Below are 19,558 nucleotides of genomic sequence, written 5' to 3'. Positions count from 1 at the left end.
GATAAGTTTCCAAAACTTATACTACATTATAATTTTATTTTTACAACTATATAATAATAATAATAATAATAATAATAATAATATAGTAGATGATTCTTTGATTGACACGTGGTGCGACGAGTATTCAACAAGTGTGTATTTCGATTAAATGACATATGGAAGGAAGAAAACACAACAGTATCTTGTGAATTTTAAAATTTACTTTCGTATGTACAACAAATTTTTTCTTGCTTTACGAATGAAATTTAAAATTTGAAATTTGAAATTAGATCAGCGGAAAATTTCTCAAAAAGAAAAGCTCTTTTCTCATTTCAAATTTCAAATTTTAAATCTATTAATATATAATAAGAATGTTGTAGATGGTTCTTTGATTGACATGTGGTACGTTGAATATTCAACAAGTGTGTATTCCGATTGAATGACACGTAGGAAGAGCATAAGGAGATGGATGGAGTAGAGGTGGCACGAGTATCAAAGGAGATGCGGAGCACAAGAAAGCAGTGGCAAGCAAAGAAGCAGAAGAGCATGGCGAGGCGGTGGTGCGACGTAGGAGAGTTGCGGTGTTGTTGTGTTGTAATAGAGCCACAGTGGTGGTGTGGTGTAGCAGAGCCGCTGTGTGAGGATGTGGTGCAAGGAGAAGAGGAAGGTATGGACAAGGTTGAGGAAGAGAGGAAAGAACTCTCTTAGCTCTTAGCTTTCTGCGAAAGGAGAAGGAGGGCGCGGGTGTTAAAAAGGGAAAAAAATTCTAAGTGTTATAGCGAGCTTATATTAGAAAACGCTTACAAAGTGCACTGGTGCACGAAATTGCAATCACACTTTTGCAATCCCGCACAACTAACCAGCAAGTGCATTGGGTCGTCCAAGTAATACCTTACGTGAGTAAGGGTCGATCCCACGGAGATTGTCGGCTTGAAGCAATCTATGGTTATCTTGTAACTCTTAGTCAGGATATCAATAATTCTCAGGTTTAATTGTGAAAAGTAAAAGAACATGAAATAGATACTTGTTTTGCAGTAATGGAGAACAGGTTGAGGTTTTGGAGATGCTCTATCTTCTGAACCTCTGCTTTCCTACTGTCTTCTTCTTCATGCACGCAAGGCTCCTTCCATGGCAAGCTGTATGTAGGGTTTCACCGTTGTCAATGGCTACCTCCCATCCTCTCAGTGAAAATGTTCAACGCGCTCTGAAAATCAAATAGGATAAAAGAAGAGAACATACTATAGACTCCAAAATATCAATGAAACTTAGCTCCAATTAGATGAGCGGGACTAGTAGCTTTTTGCTTCTGAACAGTTTTGGCATCTCACTTTATCCTTTAAAGTTTAGAATGATTGGCATCTATAGGAACTCAGAATTCAGATAGTGTTATTGGTTCTCTTAGTTAAGTATGATGATTCTTGAACATAGCTACTTTATGAGTCTTGGTTGTGGCCTAAAGCACTCTGTCTTTCAGTATTACCACCGGATACATACATGCCACAGACACATAACTGGGTGAACCTTTTCAGATTGTGACTCAGCTGTGCTAGAGTCCCCAATTAGAGGTGTCCAGGGTTCTTAAGCACACTCTTTTTGCCTTGGATCATGACTTTATTATATATATATTTTTTATTCACTGCTTCTTCTTGCTTCAAAAATCAATTTGATAATTTTTCAGATCCTCAATAACACTTCTCCTTTTTCATCATTCTTTCAAGAGCCAACAAGTTTAACATTCTTTAATCAACAAATTCAAAAGACATATGCACTGTTCAAGCATTCATTCAGAAAACAAAAAGTGTTGTCACCACATCAAACTAATTCAACTAGTTTCAGAGATAAATTCGAAATCCTGTACTTCTTGTTCTTTTGTGATTAAAGCATTTTTCATTTAAGAGAGGTGATGGATTCATAGGACATTCATAGCTTTAAGACATGAACCTTAAATTTTATTAATCATGAATTAAGAACAAGACTCAAAAATAAATATAAGATAAGACTAATAGTAATAGAAAACAAAAATTAAATGACTCTAAAATAGACTCCTAATGATAGAGGTTATCACAGAGTTAGGACTCAACAACCTTGATTTTGAGAAGTGGATGCTCCCTCAACTTGTGGGGTATTTGACCCTCCAAGGGAGAGCTTCTGGTGCTTCATCTCCTGTAGCTCACGCCCCTGCTTCTCTTGTTCCTTCAGCAATTTGCAGAGCATGCAGTTTTGATTCTGCTGTTCTTCCTTAATTTGTTCCATAGTTTCTTGCAGCTTGGCAACAGATGCTTCTAGGCTGGCCCAGTAGTCAATTTCAGGAAGTTCAGGGAGGAACTCCTGCGCGCTCCTTTTGATAGAGTTATCTTGCATTTGTCCTTCCATTGACTTCTTGGTGATTGGATGTTCAATTGGGATGAATTCATCTACTCCCATCCTCACCCCAGCATCTTTACATAGCAAAGAGATTAAGCTTGGGTAAGCCAGTTTGGCTTCAGTGGAATTCTTGTTTGCAATTGTGTAAATCTCGCAAGCAATCAGATGATGAACCTCCACTTCTTTTCCCAGCATAATGCAATGAATCATCAGTGCTCTCTTGATGGTGACCTCAGAACGGTTGCTAGTGGGCAATATAGAACACCCAATGAAGTCTAGCCAACCTCTTGCAATTGGTTTGAGATCTCCTCTCTTGAGTTGGTTTGGGACACCTTTTGAATTGGTTGTCCACTTAGTTCTAGGGAGGCATATGTCCTCTAGAACTTGATCCAACCCCTTATCTGCTCTCACCATTCTCCGATTAAAGGATTCAGGATCATCTTGCAGTTGAGGCAATTTGAAGACCTCTCTTATTTTGTCCAGATGGAAGTAAATAATTCTTCCTCTGACCATGGTTCTGTAGGTATGAAAAGCAGTTCCAGTCATTCTCTGCTTATCTGTCAGCCACAAATTTGAGTAGAATTCCTGAACCATGTTTCTTCCAACCTTTGTCTCAGGGTTGGTTAGAACTTCCCATCCTCTGTTTCGAATTTGCTCTTGGATCTCCGGATATTCATCTTCTTTCAGATCGAATCTGACTTCCAGGATCACTGACCTTAGACCCATTATTTTGTGGTAATGGTCTGTATGTTCTTTGGTTAAGAACTTCCCTTAACTCCAAAGATTCTTTGGAGTATTCTCTTTCTTGCCTCTTGAATTGGTTTGTTTTCCCTTAGGAGCCATGATCTTGATAAATCTTGGCTTAGTGATCATGGAAAAGCACACCAAACTTAGAGGTTTGCTTGTCCTCAAGCAAAAGAATGGAAAGAGGAGAGAGAGGAGGATAGCAAATTCGAATGGTGGGAAGAGGGGGATGGCCGAGCGTTATTTATAAGGGAGGGGGAGAGATTTCGAAAAATTTGAAGGAGATTTGAGAAGATATAGAAAGAATTTGAGAAGATAATTGAGTTTTTGAAGAAGATTTGGAAGGGATTTGAAAGAGATTTTGAGGAATGATTTAGAAAGTTGTTTAATTTTTGAAATTTGAAGGTGAATGATGAAGGTTTGTAATGAGTTTATGCAAAAAATTATGGATCAAAATAAGAAAGTTAGAAAAAAATTGAAGTGGAAAACAAAATCTCTGTCCCCTACCTTTCTGGCGTTAAACGCCCAGAATGGTGTCCATTCTGGCGTTTAACGCCCACTTGGTGGCCATTATGGGCGTTTAACACCCAGCCAGGTGCCCTGGCTGGCGTTAAACGCCAGAAACCCCTTTATCACTGGGCGTTTTGCTGAATGCCCAGGATGCTGCAATTCTAGCGTTAAACGCCCAGAATGGTGCCCATTCTGGCGTTTAACGCCCAAAATGATACATTTACTGGCGTTAAACGCCCAGAATGATATCCATTCTAGCGTTTAACGCCCAGAGTACCCTTTACTGGTGTTTTTTTGCCAGCAAACTTCTTTTCTCTGCTTTTTGCACTGAATCCTTCTATAACTCTGTGAATTTCTGCAATTTCAATGATCAACCTTGAAGAATGTATATCAAACTTTTATAGAACAAATAACCTGCTAATGACTGGGTTGCCTCCCAGCAAGCGCTTCTTTATTGTCTTTAGCTGGACCTTTACTGAGACTCAATCAATCCTCAGTTTTGAGCATTCCTGCTCAAAATTACTTTCAAGGTAATGTTTGATCCTCTGTCCATTAACAATGAACTTTTTATTAGAATGAATATCTTGAAGCTCAACATATCCATATGGTGACACTCCTGTAATCACATACGGACCCCTACATCGGGATTTAAGCTTTCCTGGGAATAGTCTGAGCCTAGAGTTGAAGAGCAGAACTTTTTGTCCTGGCTCAAAGACTCTGGATGACAACTTTTTGTCATGCCACTTCTTTGCCTTTTCCTTATAGATTTTTGCATTTTCAAAGGCACTGAGTCTGAACTCCTCTAGCTCATTTAGCTGGAGCAATCTTTTTTCACCAGCTAACTTAGCATTCATGTTTAGGAATCTGGTTGCCCAGTAGGCTTTATGTTTCAGTTCCACGGGCAGATGCAAGCCTTCCCATACACAAGTTGGTATGGGGAGGTTCCTATAGGAGTCTTGAATGTTGTTCTGTATGCTCACAGAGCATCATCCAAGCTCTTTGCCCAATCCTTTCTACGGGCAATAACAGTCTGTTCCAGGATTCTTTTTAGCTCTCTATTAGAGACTTCAGCTGGCCCATTTGTCTGTGGATGATACGGAGTTGCTACTTTGTGGCTAATTCCATATCGGACCATAGCAGAGTACAACTGTTTATTGCAGAAATGAGTGCCCCCATCACTGATTAGTACTCTGGGAACACCAAACCTGCTGAAGATGTGTTTCTGGAGGAATTTCAGTACGGTCTTGGTATCATTATTAGGTGTGGCAATTGCTTCTACCCATTTAGATACATAGTCTACTGCCACTAGAATATAAGTGTTTGGGTATGATGGTGGGAAGGGACCCATGAAGTCAATACCCCATACATCAAACAATTCAATCTCTAAGATCCCTTGTTGAGGCATGGCGTAACCATTAGGCAAGTTACCAGCTCTTTGGCAACTGTCACAGTTACGCACAAACTCCCGGGCATCCCTATAGAGAGTAGGCCAGTAGAATCCACATTGGAGGACTTTAGTGGCTATTTGCTCACCTCCAAAATGTCCCCCATACTGTGATCCATGGCAATGCCACAGGATCCTTTGTGCTTCCTCTCTAGGTACACATCTGCGGATTATTCCGTCTGCACATCTCTTAAAGAGATATGGCTCATCCCATAGGTAGTACTTGGCATCTGAAATTAATTTTTTCTTTGCACCCTTGGTAGCGCGAAATTGTGAACAATACTTTTCACAACTCTCATAATCCCCGGACATGAACCCCAAAAACTTGGTGTTCAATACCATGGCATTACACAACTTCGCACAACTAACCAGCAAGTGCACTGGGTCGTCCAAGTAATAAACCTTACGCGAGTAAGGGTCGATCCCACGGAGATTGTTAGTATGAAGCAAGCTATGGTCATCTTGTAAATCTTAGTCAGGCAAACTCAAATGGATATGGTGATGAACGAAATAAACATAAAGATAGAGATAGAGGTACTTATGTAATTCATTGGTAGGAACTTCAGATAAGCGCATGAAGATGCCTTCCCTTCCGTCTCTCTGCTTTCCTACTGTCTTCATCCAATCCTTCTTACTCCTTTCCATGGCAAGCTCATGTAGGGTTTCACCATTGTCAGTGGCTACCTCCCATCCTCTCAGTGAAAATGTTCCTATGCTCTGTCACAGCATGGCTAATCATCTGTCGGTTCTCGGTCAGGCCGGAATAAAATCCATCGATTCTTTTGCGTCTGTCACTAACGCCCCGCCTGCTAGGAGTTTGAAGCACGTCACAGTCATTCAATCATTGAATCCTACTCAGAATACCACAGACAAGGTTAGACCTTCCGGATTCTCTTGAATGCCGCCATCAGTTCTAGCCTATACCACGAAGACTCTGATTTCACGGAATGGTTGGCTCGGTTGTCAGGCGAGCACTCGGTTGTTAGGCGATCAACCATGCATCGTGCAATCAGGAATCCAAGAGATATTCACCCAATCGAAGGTAGAACGGAGGTGGTTGTCAGTCACATGTTCATAGGTGAGAATGATGATGAGTGTCACGGATCATCACATTCATCAAGTTGAAGAACAAGTGATATCTTAGAACAAGAACAAGCGGAATTGAATGGAAGAACAATAGTAATTGCATTAATACTCGAGGTACAGCAGAGCTCCACACCTTAATCTATGGTGTGTAGAAGCTCCACCGTTGAAAATACATAAGAACAAGGTCTAGGCATGGCCGTGAGGCCAGCCTCCCAAAGATCTAAGATAGCATAAAAGTGAAGATAGCTACCAAAGTCTCCATCATGATCTAAGAACTAGATGTCCAAAGATGAAAATACAATAGTAAAAGGTCCTACTTATAGAAAACTAGTAGCCTAAGGTTTACAGAAATGAGTAAATGACATAAAAATCCACTTCCGGGCCCACTTGGTGTGTGCTTGGGCTGAGCAATGAAGCATTTTCGTGTAGAGACTCTTCTTGGAGTTAAACGCCAGCTTTAGTGCCAGTTTGGGCGTTTAACTCCCATTTGGGTGCCAGTTCCGGCGTTTAACGCTGGAAATCTTGAAGGTGACTTTGAACGCCGGTTTGGGCCATCAAATCTTGGGCAAAGTATGAACTATCATATATTGCTGGAAAGCCCAGGATGTCTACTTTTCAACGCCGTTGAGAGCGTGCCAATTGGGCTTCTGTAGCTCCAGAAAATCCACTTCGAGTGCAGGGAGGTCAGAATCCAACAGCATCTGCAGTCCTTTTTGGTCTCTGAATCAGATTTTTGCTCAGGTCCCTCAATTTCAGCCAGAAAATACTTGAAATCACAGAAAAACACACAAACTCATAGTAAAGTCCAGAAAAGTGAATTTTAACTAAAAACTAACAAAAATATACTAAAAACTAACTAGATCATACTAAAAACGTACTAAAAACAATGCCAAAAAGCGTACAAATTATCCGCTCATCAACCCTGCTGTACTCCTGTGGTATGAACCTCATAGCTTTATAATTTGCAATGTCTGCAAACCATGGAGCTTCCTGAATGGCAAAGAGTTGCTTATCTGGAAAGGTCTCAGAGATCTCAGTAGAAGGAAGGGACGCCCCTGCTACTGGTTCTATTCGGGACAGATGATCAGCTACCTAGTTCTCTGTCCCTTTTCTGTCTCTTATTTCTATATCAAACTCTTGCAGAAGCAGCACCCACCTTATGAGCCTGGGTTTTGAATCCTGCTTTGTGAGTAAGTATTTAAGTGCAGCATGGTCAGTGTCCACAATCACTTTTGACCCTACTAAATAGGATCTAAACTTGTCAATGGCATAAACCACTGCAAGTAACTCTTTTTCTGTGGTTGTGTAATTCTTCTGTGCGTCATTTAGAACACGGCTAGCATAATAAATGACGTGCAGAAGCTTGTTATGCCTCTGTCCCAACACTGCACCAATGGCATGGTCACTGGCATCACACATTAGTTCGAATGGTAATGTCCAGTCTGGTGCAGAGATGACTGGTGTTGTGACCAGCTTGGCTTTCAGGGTCTCAAATGCCTGCAGACACTGTGTGTCAAACACAAATGGTGTGTCAGCAGCTAGCAGGTTGCTTAGAGGTTTTGCAATTTTTGAAAAATCCTTTATAAACCTTCTGTAGAATCCTGCATGCCCCAGAAAGCTTCTGATTGCCTTAACATTGGCAGGTGGTGGTAATTTTTCAATTACCTCTACCTTTGCTTGATCCACCTCTATTCCCTTGCTTGAAATTTTGTGCCCAAGGACAATTCCTTCAGTCACCATAAAGTGACATTTCTCCCAGTTTAAGACTAGGTTAGTCTCTTGGCATCTTTTCAGGACAAGTGCTAGATGATCAAGATAGGAGCTGAATGAGTCTCCAAATATTGAGAAGTCATCCATGAAGACTTCCAGAAACTTCTCTACCATATCAGAGAAGATAGAGAGCATGCACCTCTGAAAGGTTGCAGGTGCATTGCATAGACCAAAAGGCATTCTTCTGTAAGCAAACATGCCAGAAGGACAGGTGAATGCTGTTTTCTCTTGATCTTGAGGGTCCACTGCAATTTAATTATAGCCTGAATAGCCATCCAAAAAGCAGTAATAATCATGACCCGCTAGTCTTTCTAGCATTTGGTCTATGAATGGTAAAGGAAAATGATCCTTCCTGGTGGTTGTATTGAGCCTTCTGTAGTCAATACACATGCACTACCCTGTAACTGTTCTTATAGCAACCAGTTCATTCTTTTCATTATGAACCACTGTCATGCCTTGCTTTTTGGGGACAACTTGGACAGGGCTCACCCAGGGGCTATTAGAAATAGGATAAATAATCCCAGCCTCTAGTAACTTAGTGACCTCTTTCTGCACCACCTCCTTCATGGCTGGATTAGCCGCCTCTGTGGTTGAACCACTGGCTTGGCATTATCTTCCAATAGGATCTTGTGCATGCATCTTGCTGGGCTAATGTCCTTAAGATCACTTATGGACCACCCAAGAGCTATCTTGTGTGTTTTTAGCACTTGAATTAGTGCTTCCTCTTCCTGTGAGTTTAAAGCAGAGCTTATGATCACTGGAAAAGTGTCACCTTCTCCCAGAAATGCATACTTCAGGGATGGTGGTAGTGGCTTGAGCTCGGGTTTAGGAGGCTTATCCCCTTCCTGAGGAATTTTCAGAGGTTCTTTTATTTCCTCTGGTTCCTCCAGGTCAGGCTGAACATCTTTAAAGATATCCTCTAGCTCTGATTCGAGACTCTCAGTCATATTGATATCTTCCACCAAAGAGTCAATAATATCAGTGCTTATGCAGTCATTTGATGTGTCTGGATGCTGCATAGCTTTGACAGCATTCAACTTAAACTCTTCCTCATTGACTCTCAGGGTCACTTTCCCTTTTTGTACATCAATGAGAGTTCGTCCAGTTGCTAGGAAGGGTCTTCCTAGGATGAAAGTTGCACTCTTGTGCTCCTCCATTTCCAGCACTACAAAGTCAGTTGGAAAGGCAAATGGCCCAACCTTGACAATCATGTCCTCAATTATGCCTGATGGATATTTAATGGAGCCATCAGCAAGTTGGAGACATATCCGAGTTGGTTTGACTTCTTCAGTCAACCCAAGCTTTCTGATAGTGGATGTAGGTATTAAGTTGATACTTGCTCCAAGGTCACATAGGGCTGTCTTGGTACAAGCACCTTCTAATGTGCATGGTATCATAAAGCTTCCTGGATCTTGAAGCTTCTCTGGTAAGCTTTTTAGAATGACTGCACTGCATTCTTTAGTGAGAAACACCTTTTTAGTTTCTCTCCAATCCTTCTTATGACTTAAGATCTCTTTCATGAACTTAGAATAAGAAGGTATTTGTTCAAGTGCCTTTGCAAACGGAATCTTTATTTCAAGAGTCCTTAGATAGTCTGCAAAGCGGGCAAATTGTTTATCCTGTTCCGCTTGGCGGAGTTTCTGAGGATAAGGCATTCTGGCTTTATATTCTTCAACCTTAGTTGCTGCAGGTTTATTCCCTACAGAGGTGGTTGGAGAAGCCTTCTTAGACGGGTTACTATCAGCACTCTCAGGTGTCTGATTCCTCATTGGCATTTGAACGCCAGGAATGGGTGAGGAATGGGCGTTTAACGCCAACTTTCCCCCCTTTTCTGGCATTTGAACGCCAGAGGTATTCCTCTCTGGGCTCTTACTGTCCTCAGAGGGATTTTGAGCAGTGGTTTGGTTATCCTCTATCAGTTGTTCCTTTCTTAACTTTTTGCTACTTTGAGCAATGTTATTCAATGTCTTCCCACTCCTCAGTTGAACTGCTTGGCATTCTTCTGTTATCTGTTTAGATAACTGTTATTTTGTCTGATTCAACTGTGATTCTATATTCTTGTTAGCAATTTTGGTTTCTTGGAGCATCTCTTTAAACTCTGCTAACTATTTTGTCATCAGGAGTAATTGCTGATTAAGCTCAACAATCTGTTCTTGAGGATTGGGATCAGTAGTTACTGCCATAGCTTCTTTTTTTGTAGAGGACTCACTACTTGAGTATAGATGTTGATTTCTAGCAACAGTATCTATGAGCTCTTGAGCTTCTTCAATCGTCTTCTTCATATGTATAGATCCACCAGCTGAGTGGTCTAGAGACATCTGAGCTTTTTCTGTAAGCCCATAGTAGAAGATGTCTAACTGTACCCACTCTGAAAATATTTCAGAGGGGCATTTTCTTAGCATACCTCTGTACCTCTCCCAGGCATTATAAAGAGATTCATTATCCTCTTGTTTAAAGCCTTGGATGTCCAGCCTTAGCTGTGTCATCCTTTTTGGAGGGTAAAATTGATTCAGGAATTTGTCTGATAACTGTCTCCATGTTTTTATGCTTGCTGTGGGTTGGTTATTCAACCACCTTTTAGGTTGATCTTTTACAGCAAATGGAAACAGTAATAATCTGTAGACATCCTGATCCACCTCTTTATCACGTACTGTGTCAGCAATTTGTAAGAACTGTGCCAGAAACTCAGTAGGTTCTTCTTGTGGAAGACCGGAATACTGGCAATTTTGCTGTACCATGATAATGAGTTGAGGGTTTAGCTCAAAGCTGCTTGCTTTAATGGGAGGTATACAGATGCTACTCGCATATGCAGCTGTAATGGGTTAGCATATGACCCCAGAGTCCTTCTGAACTGCTCAACTCCACTTAGGTCCATGATGGAGAAAGGGAGATGATATGGATTGCAAGTAAAGTAATTTTTTTTTCGTTTTTAATTAAAGATGACCGAAAATAATAAAATAAATGGGAAAGAAAATAGAATAAAATTTTGAAAACTAAAAGAAAATAAAATCAAAGCAAATTGAAAACTAAATCAATTAATTAATTAAAAATACTTTGGAATTAGCAATTAAGAAGATATGATTGAAAATTATTTTGAAAAAGATTTGATTTTTGAAATGAGGAGAGAGAAAAACAACAAGATGACACCAAACTTAAAATTTTTAGAAAATCAAACACAAATTTTCGAAAATTTTAAAGGAAAACACAAAGAAGACACCAAACTTAGAACTTTTAAAGATCAAGAAAGGACTAAGAACATGCAAATTCGAAAAATTAAAAGAAAACAAAAACATGCAATTGACACCAAACTTAAAATATGAAACTAAACTCAAATAAAGGACTCTAAACCAACAAAAGTAAAATAGTCCTAATCTAAGCAACAAGATAAACCGTCAGTTGTCCAAACTCGAACAATCCCCGGCAACGGCGCCAAAAATTTGGTGCACTAAATTGCAATCACACTTTTGCAATCCCGCACAACTAACCAGCAAGTGCACTGGGTCGTCCAAGTAATACCTTACGTGAGTAAGGGTCGATCCCACGGAGATTGTCGGCTTGAAGCAATCTATGTTTATCTTGTAACTCTTAGTCAGGATATCAATAATTCTCAGGTTTAATTGTGAAAAGTAAAAGAACATGAAATAGATACTTGTTTTGCAGTAATGGAGAACAGGTTGAGGTTTTGGAGATGCTCTATCTTCTGAACCTCTGCTTTCCTACTGTCTTTTTCTTCATGCACGCAAGGCTCCTTCCATAGCAAGCTGTATGTAGGGTTTCACCATTGTCAATGGCTACCTCCCATCCTCTCAGTGAAAATGTTCAACGCGCTCTGTCACAGCACGACTCATCATCTGTCGGTTCTCAATCAGGTTGGAATAGAATCCAGTGATTCTTTTGCGTCTGTCACTAACGCCCAGCCTTCAGGAGTTTGAAGCTCGTCACAGTCATTCAATCCTCGAATCCTACTCAGAATACCACAGACAAGGTTTAGACCTTCCAGATTCTCTTGAATGCCACCATCAATTCTAGCTTATACCATGAAGATTCTGATTAAGAAATCCAAGAGATATTCACTCAATCTAAAGTAGAACGAAGGTGGTTGTCAGGCACACGTTCATAAGTGAGAATGATGATGAGTGTCACGGATCATCACATTCATCAAGTTGAGGAACAAGTGACATCTTAGAATAGAAGCAAGCGTGATTGAATGAAAAACAGTAGTAATTGCATTAATCCATCAAGACACAGCAGAGCTCCTTACCCCCAACCATGGGTTTTAGAGACTCATGCCGTAGAAGATACAATAAGAAACGTGTAATGTGTCATAAGGTCCAGATACAATGTCAAAATATCCTATTTATAGTGAACTAGTAACCTAGGCTATACAGAAATGAGTAAATGACGTAAAAATCCACTTCCGGGGTCCACTTGGTGTGTGCTTGGGCTGAGCATTGAAGATTTCATGTGTAGAGACTTTTTCTGGAGTTAAACACCAGCTTTTGCGCCAGTTTGGGCGTTTAACTCCAATTTTTGTGCCAGTTCCGGCGTTAAACGCCGGGAATTCTGAAGCTGATTTGCAACGCCGGTTTGGGCCATCAAATCTCGAGCAAAGTATGGACTATTATACATTTCTGGAAAGCCCAGGATGTCTACTTTCCAATGCAATTGAGAGCGCGCTATTTGGGCTTCTGTAGCTTCAGAAAATCTACTTCTAGTGTATGGAGGTCAGAATCCAACAGCATCTGCAGTCTTTTTTCAGCCTCTGAATCAGATTTTTGCTCAGGTCCCTCAATTTCAGCTAGAAATTACCTAAAATCACAAAAAAACACACAAACTCATAGTAAAGCCTAGAAAAGTGAATTTTAAATGAAAACTAATAAAAACATACTAAAAACTAACTAAAATGTACTAAAAACATACTAAAAACAGTGCCAAAAAGCGTATAAATTATCCGCTCATCACGCACCTAAAGCCTAATGATTTGGCTACTCTTGAAAAATGTCTTCTTTGGTGAGAAATGTGTACCCATAGATATTAAGATAAGGCTACGCTTCATAAGTGATTTTTATTGTATCTAAGGCTACACTTTTTAAATGATGCCACAATTGTGTTTCCTATTCTCGTATAAAATGGTAACACGAAGAATAGGCTATGCTTTTCAATTGATGGAAGCTTGTTGGAGCTAAGCTTTTGGTGTTTGAGCATATTGAAATTCGACCAAGGTATGGTTTCGGTTTCCTTTATGTAATATATAATGTTTCTGAAAATTTAGGCTAGTTGGCCTTAAGATAGGATTGAATTGAATGTATATGTTAATTGAATGTGAATTGTGATTTAATGATTAATATAGTAGTGTATAGAGTGGACATGGTTGAGGAGTAATATTATATGTTGATGGTTGTTGATTTTGAGAAAATTGGTGATGAATGTTGATATTTGTTATGGTTATTGAGAGTTGTTGGTATTGTTGATGATTATTGATGAGTTGTGTTGGTGGGTGTTAAGATTTGAAGATGGATGTTGATGATAATTTTGATTGTTGATAATTGTGACGTATGATTATTATGGTGAATGATGATGTTGATGTATGACGAGGGAATTGGGTAATGATGATTTTGAGGATTGTTAATGATTGATGGGGTTTATTGATGTTGATAGAGGAGGGTGGAATGATATTTTGTGACGTAAATTGTTGAGATTTGAGTTTGCAAGTAGAAATTGATATATGGAATTGATGATCTTTATGTGTTGCTAAGTTATGGATTAAAGGAAAGGTATATGAATATGAATTAAGTACCTTGGGTTTATTTTGAATGTAGAATAAGTGATTTTGGATTGAGAGTTTGGTAAAGTTGAGGTTTAAAGGCTTTTGGTAAAACTGAAATTTTTGGTGAACTTCTATGAATCATATCTTGAGCTACCTTGCTTGAAATTCAATGCTTTTCATACCAAATGAAAGATGATTGAACAAGCTTTAAAATGGTTTAAGTTTTGTGGAAATTCGATTTTGATAGAGGAAGATATGATTGTGGGAGTTTGGTGTCAAAATATGAAATTCTGCAAAGTTGCAGAATTTTGTGATTTCTGGTATGTGCGCACGCACACCCCTGTGGAATTTTAAACCTGTACGCACGCACAGCCTTGTGCGTATGCACACACAGTGAAATGTCCTCTGGTAAGAGCACTAGCACAACCTGTGCGCGCACATGACCAATGGAGTTTTACAACCGGTGCGCATGCACAGCCCTGTGCGCACGCACATGTTGGGAAGGTCTGTTGAGGGCGTTAGGACACCTTGTGCGAGTGAACAGAACTGAAAAATTTTGTACCTGTGTACGCATACCTCTATGCGTACACACACTTTTTAAAACTTCTCTTGGGCGTGCACACGCACACCCCTATGCGTACGCACGCGCCCTGTTTCTCAAACTTAAACTTTGTTTTCAACCATTTCACCTTCCCAACAAGATTGTAAATTTTTTTAACACCATTTTAAGTTTCTTGGGCTTAAATTTTGGGCATTAAAACATGGGAAAAGATCCTAAGAGATTTTATTTGGGTTTTACTTTGAAAAGTAAGTGAACGGAGGTTTAGAATTCTGGTGTATTGAAAATGAGTTTGGTTGAGAAAAAAGGAAGAGTAGTGAACTTGGTGATTACCGACAATGAGATGAGAAACTGATGAACCAATGAGTTCGGAATGGAATATTTATGATATTGGTGATGGTTGTAATGAGTTGAGAACTTGGAAATGAATGATTATGGTAAATTGAATGAGTATGAGTGGAAGGGTTCTATGAGCACTGGCCTCTGAGATTGAATACATGATTATGATATGCATTGTTATCCGTTGTAGGGGTTGTGGCAGTCTCCCGCCTAAGTTTGGATGTGAGGCTTGAAGCTGGACTTCTTACTCATATGTATCGCTCAAGAGGAAGGTGGTAGGGCACTCTCCCTCAGAATGTTTTCCTTTGAAAGGAGAAGGTGGTAGGGCAATCATCCTCAAAATTTTTCCTCCTGAGCATGGGTTTCTCTCTGGTGGAAAGGTGGTAGGGTACTAACCCACGGAATCATGCGGCATCCAGAGGAAGGTGGTATGGCACTCTTCCTCGGAACGTTTCCCTCTGAAAGGAGAAGGTGGTAGGGCACTTATCCCTCGAAATTATTCCTCCTGAGTATGCGCAGTAGAGAGACTAATTCGGGAGTTGCCAACCAGATTTTCTGTCAGGTTTGGCACTATAACCGACATGTGATATCACAGCCAATAGGATAGACGTTCATCATATGCATCTTCTATATGCTTGCTTGCTTTGATTACTTGAGTTTGCCTAATTGTATAACATGCCTACTTGCTTTTTGAATTACTTGTTACATATATGAATACTACCTGTGTTTTCTTTGACTGCATTATCTGTGTTTGTCTGGTGCTGAGGAGGTTAGGTAGGCAGTGGCGATGAGATCGCACGGAAGGTAGGTTGGTGAAGGTTGTAGGACAACAGTGACTAGTTTTAGTTAGAAATCCCCTAAGTTTAGATAACCCGGTTTATGGTTTAAGTTCTTTATATATTTATTTATGTTAAGCTTGAATATCCGTATGAGATGTGAAGTTCTAGGATTGCCTTCGGCGTCCCGGAGCCTTATATCTTACATTATTGGGCATTGTTACCATACTGAGAACCTCTAGTTCTCATACCATATGTAGTTGTTATTTTTCAGACGCGGGTTACAAATCCACTTTGGTGAGATTGCGGCTATAGTGACTGAGCGGAGTATGGTTCCTCCTTGGTTTATTTCTATTTTACTTTGTTATAGTTACTCTCACATCTCTTTGTATATTTATCTTTATGACCTTAGAGGCTTACTTGAGAGATAAGTTGTATAAGCTGTTTTAAACTTCAAAAACTCCTTGTATTTTAGTTTGACTAGTCGGCTTAAACTCCGGTAGCTGCGGCTAGTTCCTTATGATTATTATACTCTTATATCTATATATGTTCTATCTTCTTGCATCTATACCTTGGGTCTTGTGCGTTAGCTTCGTGTGAACGTTTCTCGCTTTTGTAATTCTGTATGAGCTAAATCCTTCATCGGGCTTCTAGAATATATTATTTCCTTCTATATAATTATGTATAAGCCTTAGAATTATCGTAACCTTTGATTAACCTTTGCCTTACGGCTAGAGATAAGGCTTAGGGTAATTAGGGTGTTACAAGCAGCAAGTGACCAACTTAAAGGAATACGCTGAGGGTAATTTCTGAACTCATCCAAGCTCAAATCCAACTCATTTCTGAAGCATTTGAGGCCAAATTCAAGAAGAAACAAGGGGGAGCAATTTGATTAGGTTAGAAACATGTTTTATGGTAGTTTTTTAGAGAGAGAAGCTCCCTCTTCTCTCTAGAATTAGGGTAGATTTAGGTTAATCTCTCATAGATTTAGGCTTTATTTCTTGTCTTGATTTAGTTTTCATTGCAATTTCTTGTTACTACATCCTTGCTTTCTTAGTTTTACTTGGTATTTCGATCGTATGCTTGGTTACTTTTATGTTATTGAACTCTTGTTGATTTTCATTTTCTTTAATGCAATTGATGTCTTTTTATGTTTCTTATTGTTTAATTGAGTTGTTGTTGTTATTTTCTTGTATTTAGTAGTTCTAGATTTATTATTATTGCAATTTAACATTCTTTTATTTTTATGCACACTAAGTGTTTGATAAAATGTTTGGCTTAGTTTTAGAGTAGATTTTAAGCATTTTTGTCTTAGAAAGAGAAATTAGGTAATCTTGAGTTATTAATACCCAATTTATGTCGGTTATCCAGAGTTGTTAGTTAATGTTGTTTCTATTAATGCTACTTATGGATTGGGATTAGCTAGGCATATTTGACTTTCTTCCAACGTTGGAGATAATGTAATAGGCTTAACTCTTAGTAATTATTGTATTATGATTAATGACTAGGATAGAAGACCTTGATTCTCAATCCTTACTATGAATGCCTCTTTAGTATTTGTTATCTTTAGTTGTTTATTTTATTTCATTCTCACTTAAATTTTTGTCTTTTTACATGCAAACCTCCTTAAACCTCATAACCGATAACACGCATACCTCATTGCAATTTCTTTGAGAGATGACCTGAGATCTAATACTCTTGGTTATTATTATTGGTTTGCACTTATGATAAACAAAATTAAACTTTGACGCGGGTCAATTGTTGGTTTGGAACTATACTTGCACACTCACCCACAAACAAAAAATTAGAAACAGCCATCAACCAATCCAAATAAAAATGCATTGAATAAAATACCCACTGTCTCTCTATGAATATAAAGCATAGAAAAAATCCCTCCATTACCCATAAAATACACAAAAACCTTATTAGTAGATAATGAACAATGAAAGATTTTTGTCAACCTACATCAAATTCTAACCAAACAGACACAATGATGCATATCTTTAAATTGAAAAGCATTAATTTTTTTCCAGAATAGACTTACCTTTGTGTTTCGCAAAGAACCCTTTCTCCTTCCGTCAATGAAAATGATCGCGCACGAAGCTTAGTGTGTGAGTGAACCCCACAAAGCTGAATAGTTTCACTCTAACAACCCTAGACAGTAGCCAGGCTTGAAGATTTCATAGCGCAGAGTGTTTATGTTTAGAAGAAGAAGAAGAAGAAAAAGAAGAAGAAGAAGAAGAAGAAGATGATGATGATGATGATGATGAAGTGATCACAAACATTGAGGTTACAAACTATTAACTTTCTAAATTTGTCAAATGACATTGTTCTAGGGAGATTTTAGTGCCAAAAATTAAATGATAACCTTTTATGCTGTCCAGTGTGGCACTCATTTGCCATGTTAATGCCATGTCACTGCCAATGGCAGAAAAATTGGCCAGAGATGGGGTGAGGGACCAATTAGGTGTATTTTTACAAAGTTGGAGACATAAATAGTGCAATCGATAAGGCAGGGACCAAAACGGTGTAATCTGTAAATCTCAGATAGGTACCATTTTAGAGTTTAACTCAATGGCTATGATATTGGTGAAATGATTGTTTTAGCAGTTTTTAAATAGTATTCTTCATGGCTCAGTCCTAATAAAGATACATTCTGATGATATTTTGTGAATTTATTTTTCACTATTTTTCACTTAAAAATATTCTGTTGTGTGTTGTGCAAGCTCACGTGACTTTTGTGTTATTTCTTTGGCCTTCATGTTTTAAAGTTACAAGACCTTCTTTGTCAAGACTCAGGAATAGAAAAGAATCTTATTACTTATTAATCCTCGTAGTTACTTTTTATAACTTTTGCACATAATAGAAATAATTTTTATGCCATTATTATTTACTTAGGACTATAATGATTGACACTAGATATTCTTAAAATTTACTGATAAAAATAGCAAGTTTGATATTTATTGTGGAACGATAAAAAGAGATGGTGTCAATCTTTGGATGGAATAAATTGAAAAGGCTAAATCAACTCTGACTAAAGACAAGGCTGAGCTTTCAAAATTGAAAAAAGAAGAAAGAACACTTAAAGACAGTTAGGAAGTATCTCTTTTCTTTCATGCCGCTCATGATTGATGACTCCGAGCTTGAATGTAATGAAAAACATAGAAAGTTACACAATTCAACAAAGACAGCTAAGGTGTATTTGCATTTAAGATTAATTTCTATCAACTTATGGTTTATGTTGTTAACCATTCAAATTATAAGAAAGTGAGCAATTATGGTATTTAGTTATTTTAATATATAGTTATCTATATTGATTTAGCACCTTTTCAGAATTTCATTTGTTGATAGTATAAAACATATTTTACATCATTGGTGTATAGAAATTAATTCTTACTTTACTTTTCATTCATTATCATCTAATGGCTGAAATTTAATTATTTAAGGATGATTAATTTGTTTGTGCTTTTAATCCTCTAACTTGTGTGACGGTTGCAACATTATTTTCAGTGACACATTATTTGTAAAATTGAAAGTTTGATCTCTGTTAGTTTTAAGAAGATGAAAATAGGTGAATTTGTTCTTTTTTATTTGTCTCTATTGATTTACTTTGTACCTCAGGATTGATAATTGATGTTGTGTTCCATATATAGTTTAGTGAAAAAGTTGACAAAGAATTGCTTTAAGTATGACATTAAAAATTAAGGTGGCGGTTACCCTATGTTAAATTCGATAACTCATGAAACATTAGAAAATGAGAGAGACTTTATTTGAGATTCTAGGTGATTAGATAGTCTTTTGAAAACTGTTACTAAATCATCATTTATTTTGCAAGTTTTTGAATTGAGTTTCGCCTATCAAAATACTGAATGAGCAATTTCAAGAATTCATGCCCCCAAGGAAAGCTTCCTGCCGAGATTTTGGTAGTTTTCTAATTTATTTTCATATGTATTGTTTATACTCCTTTCTAGATTTCTTATTCAGTACACTTTTCGTCACTAGATAAGAGTATAATCATTTGCCATCTTATTGTACATTATGCGACTTAACAAATGCATGTCAAAAAAGATACTTAGAAATTAGAAAGTGCTGTTTTTTATGATTGATCTTTTTTCATGTATATACTAAAGCATAACTAACTCATCAATAACAATAACCAAGGCTTTAAAAATGTCAAGGAAAATAAGACAATGACTTTTGTGATGAATTAATTTCTACTG

The sequence above is a fragment of the Arachis hypogaea genome, chromosome 9, assembly GCF_003086295.3.
Source record: "Arachis hypogaea cultivar Tifrunner chromosome 9, arahy.Tifrunner.gnm2.J5K5, whole genome shotgun sequence".
NCBI lineage: Eukaryota > Viridiplantae > Streptophyta > Magnoliopsida > Fabales > Fabaceae > Arachis > Arachis hypogaea.
Note: the sequence above shows the minus strand (reverse complement) of the source record.